Source organism: Hyalella azteca, unplaced genomic scaffold (genome assembly GCF_000764305.2).
Source record: "Hyalella azteca isolate HAZT.00-mixed unplaced genomic scaffold, Hazt_2.0.2 contig3653, whole genome shotgun sequence".
Taxonomy (NCBI): Eukaryota; Metazoa; Arthropoda; class Malacostraca; order Amphipoda; family Hyalellidae; genus Hyalella; species Hyalella azteca.
The window spans coordinates 279073-287976 of NW_025933895.1; positions in this window are offsets into that span (position 1 = coordinate 279073).

Genomic DNA, 8904 nt, shown 5'->3' on the forward strand with positions numbered 1-8904 from the left:
CGTGAATCATCAACAGAATTCGAATTGCCATATAGACTAGAACATCCTACGCCACCGCAGCAGGTGATGTTGAAATAACGTCCATTACATGTATTTGTTTGTCTAGCAAGGTTGCATTATCGATTAACCATAATTTAATGCTTGATCATGCGTTTTCGGTGCGCAAATTCGGCTTTATGCTGGTCTCGGAAGATTCTATGAGCAATCACATTGCCAAAGTCACTACCGTTTGTTGTGGCGCTCTGCGACGAATGCGTATATAGCGTCAGCCGCTATCTCTCGTGGCCCTCGTGGTGGCGCTCGTTCTGACATGATAGGACCGACTACTGCACTTAATAAACTGCAACCTGTAATGAACGCTGCTGTGCGACTCAAGTGCAAAACGCGAAAATTCTACCGCATGATCCGAACTTGCGCTATTTTCACTGGCTGCGCATGCAGCAGCTCACGCAGTTCAAGGTCGCTGTTCTGACGGCAGATGCCTTTACGGTCTGGCGTCTCCTTATCTAACAGCATGTCGGCAGCGCTTGTCAGATCTACCTTCTAAAAGACGACTGCTTTCGTTATCAACAGCGGACGTCGTCGTCCCATCAATACGTCTATCTACCGTCGGCGCAGAGCATTCCCGGTCGCCACCGAAAGGCTGGAACGGTCTGCCGGCTTCCGTAACAGAGGCTCCTTCGTTGCAGGCGTTTCGTCGACGCCTAAAGACGGAACTAATTTGTAGAGCCTATGAATCAAATGCTTAGTCATTTTTATACGTTCTCACCTTTTCTTGTGTCGATTTATTTTTCGCTCGCAATTTAACTTTTGTGCAACGTGCCTTCGAAGTGAGATTGAACCAGACGCCACGATAACTGCTTCGTATAATAATAATATTATAATTAACAGATAAAAGTGACCAAAGTAAGGTGACACCAGCGACAACTCGATTTCCACGTATCAATGGCATTGAGCACGTGCTGCGTTTTAACGCTGACAAATGTAAAGTTATCCACCTTGGCAAGAATAATGAACAGCAAGATTACAGTATGAGAAGACACGGTTGCAACGACAGAGTGATGATGTCGAAGTCGATAACAATGCGACAACATTTCTTCTCGCTTCGAGTCACCGACATGTGGAACAGCCTCCCTGATAGCATCGTTGAAGCTCCGTGTATGAACATCTTCAAAAACAGACTAGACGAAGTTATGCAGGAGCATATGTTCAGTCTTAAAATGTCCAGCAAATTACGGATCAGGCAATAAGTCCAGCAGCTATCTCAATCAATCGTCAGCTATAGAAAGATCGGGTTCCAAAGGCCGGATCCCTTGTGAATCAAGTCACGAAAAGTTCAAGAATCGGCAACAGGCCATGGGCCTATTTCTTTAACGCCGACACTTCTATTCTATTCTATTCTAACGTATTCATTGAACGTTTCTCTCAAAATTTAGTTAAGGCCTTCTTTGGTCGTTTGGTTATAAAATAGGTTATACACGTAATAAAATCGTGATTATTCGACGTTTTTAAAATAGTTCTTGAACGGTGTCTCATGTACGTCCGTCAATTAAATTTGGATCATTAAATAGCAATTCAAGATGGTACGCGAATCAGAATGCAAAATTAACAATTTTGTGCGGCTTACAACGATGCAAGGAAACGGGAGCAGCCATGGGCTACAAATTTAACCCTTAATCCCGAGAGCCAACGCCAAACCTCATTGTGCAATAAATTTACACAGCTGCTGAATTAGCAGCTGCAGACTACAATGGCACACCGCAATCCAGAGCAGTGACTGTTATAGATAGATTCCCCATAGATTTTCAGCAGATACTCAAACATGCTCGATCATAGGTCCAGCATCCGGCCTCACCTAGTCCAGCCTAACCTCATCTGGCCTAATTCAATCAAGCTGCCCCGACTACAACTTCCTTACGGCCAATGACTGGTTCACTTGCTCCTCCTCTGAACTTCCTGCAGCCAATAAGATTAGGTTAGGTTCACTCTTTTTTTTTGTTGAGAGGTGTTGCAACGCTTGTAGGTTAGGCGAGAAGTGGTTTGGCCAGAGTAGGTTTAGCCAGATGCAGTGTGGCCATGCTAAACTTGGTCATGCTGAAACAGTGGCTGTTGATATTAGGCGCAATGGCATTGAGCAACAGACTTCATATGCGGCTTTTCTCTCTAATTTGGATACCAAAGGAAAGGAATAAAAACCGAGTGTGAAGTGGGCAAAGCTGGCCCACGGAATACGCCCCAAAGAAAGAGCAGATGCTAATCTGGTGATTAACTGGAGGTGCGCAGCCGTTGGCCACAAATTTACCTCTTACACACACTAGCCATATAGAAAATGCTCAGCATAAACCTGCACAACTACTCTTGCTTCAGAGCTAGTATGCTGCTGACCACGATAGAAACACCGCGAGCTATACCAGTTTCAGGGCCGGATTGAAGCCATAGCGCCGTATGTCCGCAGCCACCGCCCTTGTCAGTATAGCCTGCACGGAGACTACACCCCAGGTGCGCCTACCTCAACTCCTACCAATCCTCCCCACCTAGCTGCAGCCAATGACAAGCTCCAGTTCTCCACCATGCAGCAACTAATGAGGTTAGGTTCGGTCCGAAAGGTTTGTTTGGGTGGAGAGTCGGGGTGGGTGTGGAGGAAGGCGCATGCTGAGGTGTAGCCTCCAAAAAGACTATGCTGGCTTGAGCCGTGGCTGCGGGTTTACAGTTCCCATAACTCTAGACAATTAATTTCATAGGCTGCTCTACTCATTAGTATGCTTGCTCACGGGAAGGAATATGAAAGTTATGATGTTACTGAGCAATGCTGGCCTCTAAAATGAATCCCATAAACTGGCAACGATCTGTTACAGTTGCCAAACGCCACCCACTTGCTGCTCCCTGCGGCGCACTTCTAAATTCAAACAGTACATATAATCATTTTACTAATTATTATTAGCGCAAAGAGTAAGATGTAAAACAACTGATTCTACTTGAAACGGCGTATTACTTATAATTTACTAGTTTGCAGTGCGCGGTAGGTACCTGGTTGTACTCCGTGACTGCACAGATGCACGGACCCTTCAAGTTGTATTCTCTCACAAAATTGTTACGGTCGCTAAAAAAATTACAGCAACAACCATCTTTGTAGGGTTGATCCTCTCATTACTGAACTGGCGGACATACTCTCTCTCTGCTCTCTTATTTCTTCATTGGCGCATTATTGTGGCTATCTTTGTGCGATGGTAGGCAAGATAGTATTGCTCGTTGCGACGGCCATAAATATACTTTTGTTCTCTTCATTGCCAAATAATCGTTTCGGTCATTTCCTGCCTACTGCAGTGCACACACAAGCCATGCAGCCCTTGTACATGCTATGTCCCACAGGGCGGGAGGCGAAGATGGAGTGAAGACGAGAAACGCGCAGTCCGAGTTATCGTTGGGGTCGGTAGGTGCCCAAACCCCGGTGCCAGGCAAGCCGGACATGGTCTGGCCGTTGCTCCAAGTCCAAACGAGGTTGTAGCGGTGTAGCCCCACTTGGAAGTAGCCAATACTAGCGCCAGCTGCCAAAAAAGAATCGGAATGTTACTACATTCAAAATGGAAGTCTGTGTCGATTTGAATGTGGGAACGACAATTTTTGTTATCCCATTGAAATGAGAAAGATGATCATGAAATAAGAATGAGCGATGAATTATTTCAAAAGTATTTTGCGCACGGGGCCTGCTACGTTTGTTCAAATTTTAGCGTTTATATATTTAAAATTTTTGATGAGTATCTGATCCCATACAAGGCTGGTGGGCCGTTCGGTAGACGTAGTCAGTGAGGTTGTAGAAGTTGCCGTTGTTGAGTGAGACGAGCTTGGAGCCTCCAGGGCACGAGGTCTGGGCGACGTCGTACGTCATGCTGATCTTCACTACAAAAACACAACCGACGTCCGCAACCCAGTCGAAGGGGTCCGGGCAGGATTGGTCTGTGTGTTGTGACATTCAGATCAGCAATTTGGATTGTTAATTTTTTGGTTTACTTGTTGGCAATGATGATTCATTCAGTAAAATTACGCAGCGCCGCGTTAACAACGATACTTTTATATATGGTCTAGTGATACAAGTATTGCACCTCTGCGTGCAACTACAGCATATACAATCCTCAGAATAGAAGTTTTGTTCTAAATTTTCGCCTAAAAGATAATGCCTGGTGAAACAAAATGAAGCTGGTAATTATTCCCACGCTATTTAACAACGATATATATGCATATATTATTATTAGGAGAAAACGATTAATAATATTAAAATAGATAGAATTTATGTATTTTAATATTTATTTGCATATATGAATTTTTGTATGTATATAATGTATGTATTTTTTATAATTTAATAATTTTTATTATAATTTCGTGATAAAAAGATTTCTTTACAGACTCATCATTTTGAAACTTGGTACTCATGTGTAAAATAGAAATCTAAGACTTTTTCGTTTATAAAATTTTCGGTAAAAAATGAAAGAAAACGTGAAATTATAGAAAAACGGCAAAAAAGGGAAAACGGGTAAACATAGAAAACGGCAGCATTGAGAGATACACCATTCGACTTGTGAAGACTGGAGGAGAGGGGAGGCCAAAATAGAAAAAATTGGGAAAAAATTACCGGATGATATCTATTTATGGCCTTTACAAATCGAATGATATTTCTCTATATCATGTAGCATGTTAATTGAATGAGCTGTTTAGCCTTTTTGTATGAAAAGAAAACGTGAAATTTATAGAAAACGACAAAACGGCTCATTCAATGACCCTGCCACAACATCGAGATAAATATCTGATCAGAGCTTTCTGATTATGCATATTCGATTTTGGCGAAAAGTATGATCGGGCCCCGACTTTTTCAAATATAATCCAAACAAAAATAAATCAGAAGAAGTGACCGGATGATCGTGAGAACTGCTATTTATAAATCGAATGGTGTATCTCTCTATGCTGTAGCTTGAAAATCAACGGAAGAGATAGATTTTTAAGATGAAAATTCTATGTTTTCTTGAGAGCCAAATAACTGAAATTTTCGAAAAAATGCTAAAAAAATTTGCTTGATTCTGTGACCCAAGCTTTCTCGTTGCCAATTACTCGTATTGAGGATGCATCCGGCGTCTTTATACTTATTTCTGTCCAGTTTAACGCAAATAATAAGCTAGATATATTATTTGCCTTTTATATATATTTATATAAAATGAATATTATGTGAAATTTCAAAATGAACTGACTCAAAAAGTATTTCATGTACATCCATGTTTGTTGCTTTATTGAACGCGTCTTGTTTGCAGCTTTAAATCTAGTGCAAGTATATCGCAATTAACGCGAATAATGTGCTATAAATACAGATTTGCTCCTATACATCTTCATAAAAATTGATTATAAAATGTTCATTTCATGAGGTTCGAAACGCTCTCACGAGAAACCGAGAAGAGCCAAAGCCCTAGGGTCTTATTCATTCGCAGGTTATTTACCGTTTCTACATATTTACATGGCATAATACATGCGACAAAATGACCGCCTACTGCGCTGATGAACGCAATCGTACCCTCTGGGAGTATACGGCGCAGGCTACATCTCCTCGACCCCGGACGAACATCGACCAGAAATTGTTGCGGCTCAATTGAATTCCAACTAACATTATCTGTCCGAAAATATAATAATGCACCGCCTGGTTCGTGTTTCCTGAAGGGCTATGTGAAGTCGTCGCACAGCATTGTATTTGTGAGCAATTATTTATGTGTACAATTCTTGCCAGATGGCGTCTCGCGTAACTCGCCTAGTATACGCGCGCTATAGAGTCAACTTGGATACGCCGTTGCGTAGGCGACGCTTCCGAGCACCAACAGGAGGAGGCGCGTTGCTTGGTTACTAACTGCGCAGGGGGAGGCGCGTTGCTTGGTTACTAACTGCGCAGGGGGAGGCGCGTTGCTTGGTTACTAACTGCGCAGGGGGAGGCGCGCTGCTTGGTTCCTAACTGCGCAGGGGGAGGCGCGTTGATAGGTTACTAACTGCGCAGGGGGAGGCGCGTTGCTTGGTTACTAACTGAGCAGAGGGAGGCGCGCTGCACCTGCTACTAGATGCTCTGCATGAATTGACTAATATATTATACATTTAACTTAATTGAACAGGCACCCGGTGAGTTTTTGTATAAAGAAATGTTTATTCTATTAATTCATGATTTAGCGCCATGCCGACTGGTAGCTCCAGTGTCAAATACACAAAGGTGCAAGCAGTAAAATAAATTACAGATAAAATTGATGAATATTGATTTTTATATTCAGAAATAACATGAAAATCCAAATCCAATATAATGGAATGAAAAAGTATGACAACATTTAAATACCGATGAAATTTCATGATAAAAGGGAAGTAGTTAATTCGTATTATTTTCACCTTCAAAGGCAGGATTCTTTTCCCCAACGTAGCAGTTGTAGTCAGTGGAACCGGAGTAATTTCGGTTGAACAAAGTCGCCGAGCCCAGCAGCAGACAGTGCCCGCCGCTGCTGTGCATGCACATGGCTGGGTAGGAAATGTTGCCATCTACAGCTCGGCACGCACAGCGGATGACACTCTCGTCCGAGTAGTTCTTCGATGCCACGCCAAGTTCAAGAAGTTCTTCCACCGGTACAGGGGCTGGGGTGTACCTAGAACTGCCCTGAGTTTCCTTCACTACTACTATCATAGCGACCTCCAGCAGAGTAATCATAATGTTTCTATTGCCCATTTTCGTATAATCTCTTCGTTTATAGTGGAAATATCTGAATAGAGCTTAAGAAATTTTGTTGAATGCAATTGGAGATTAAAATTCCATTTAAATTACCAATTTGGAATCCAATATAGTTGGTGAGGCCTTTTTATTCATAATATTGAATCGATACGTCTTTAGCACCCATCTCAGTGCGTGCGTTCCAAAAATGTTAGAGGCCATAAATGTGAATGATAAACAATTTTTCAACTTTATCTAATTCCTTCTAGTTCTTGTATTTTTCGTCTCTTCAGGGAACCGGAATGAACCGGAAAAATAGCTGAAGTTTCAAGCAATTTAATTCTGGCCAAAACATTTGACTAGACTTAACCCTCTACCGCCTGACATGAGTAACCGGAGCAATATTTTCACAAGCCTACTACCCAAAAAGGATACGTTCCAGTGAGCGCAAAATGACTTGCACTGATGGTTGCCGCCATGTTCGACAACTTTAAAATGTTCTCTGTTGCGTACAAACGTCCTCAGGTTGAAACACTCAATAGTTTACGTATACATTCAAGTTGAAAGTTATGTTCCCCGAGAGTGACATACGGCGGTAGAGGGTTAATGCTAATTTCGATTTATTTAGCTGAAACAAAAGATACAATAACAGACGAGTTCCACAGATTAACAACAGTGACGAGAACACCGTCTTGAAATATCACGTTGAATTTTCGCGATCGTCAGTGTCGCGTATAACAAACTAAGTGAACTCCGCTAACTTAATTGATAATTTAAATTCACTCCAATTCGAAGACGATACAAATATGTCGAAACCAGGTGAGCCATCATGACGTGGGCTAGCTTGATGAACTGGCTTAATACTTTGTAACAACTTTAGAAGGATGGTAGTAGCATCAATGAACTTAATGAATGAACATTGCAATAATAATCTTGTGAACAGAATAAGAATTTTGGCTGTGTGTCTGTAACCTTACGAAGAACCTCCTCACAGACACGTAATAAAAATCAAGTGCCAAGCAGCGTAAAGGACATCCCAAAGAAAATGCACAGTAGCACAGCTTCCTTTTTCCTTCACGATCTCCAAAATAATCACCATGACATCTGCTCCTTGGCAAAAGTAATGAGACATGATGGACCGGAGACACCCGCACACATACACACATTGCCTGCAAGTTGCCCAACAACAACAAAGCTTTCTTATGTTCAATGCCCAAAAATCCAACACATAGCGGTATATAAGCGCAGCTATTGTATGGATTGCAACGTTACTCACTCATATGAAGAGCAGATGAAGTGCGTTAAATGTTTTTAAGGTGATAAGAAAATATCAAATCTGACTTAAACTTACACACAGTTCAGTTGCATAGGCGTACATTTTAATTACGGGAAATATTACAGTAAATCTGACTTTCACCTTCACTTAGAAATATTAAATGGAGCGGCAGATTTGCACGTTAATTCTAAATAAAAAATGTGACGCATTGAAATTGAATTATATAGTCAAAATTGGCTCAATATAATAGTAATTTATTGTCCTTAAAATTTAATAACAAATTTTGGTGATATCCCGATCATGTATGAAATATACCGATAATGTATGCGTTTGTGGTAGCTCAACCAAGAAAATCCTTACATTTTAACCCCATTGTAATGTGTCGTTCCCCAAAAATGAGCACCAGAGTTTCAAATAAGCGTAGTCTGAACAACACATGAAATGCATCAACGGTATCCACGCTACCAGGCTTCGAACACCAAAATTACCAAGCACGACCGCATTCCGAAGTTCATTATTGATTTCTTTAAGCCCTGGATACACGAGCACTGGACGTGAGGCATGAAGTATGCTGTACATAAAGTATAAAGTATACTGCCCATCAAGTATAAAGTATACTGCTCATCAAGTATAAAGTATACTGCCTATCATGTATAAAGTCTACTGCCCATCAAGCATAAAGAAAACAGGCCTTCACATCAAGTATAAAGTATACTGCCCATCAAGTATAAAGTATACTGCCCATCAAGTATAAAGTATACTGCTCGTCAGTTATAAAGTATACTGCTCATCAAATATAAAGTATACTGCCCATCATGTATAAAGTCTACTGCCCATCAAGCATTAGGAATACTGGCCATCAAGGAAAAAGTATACTGCCCATCAAGTAAAAAGTATGCTGCCCATCAAGTAT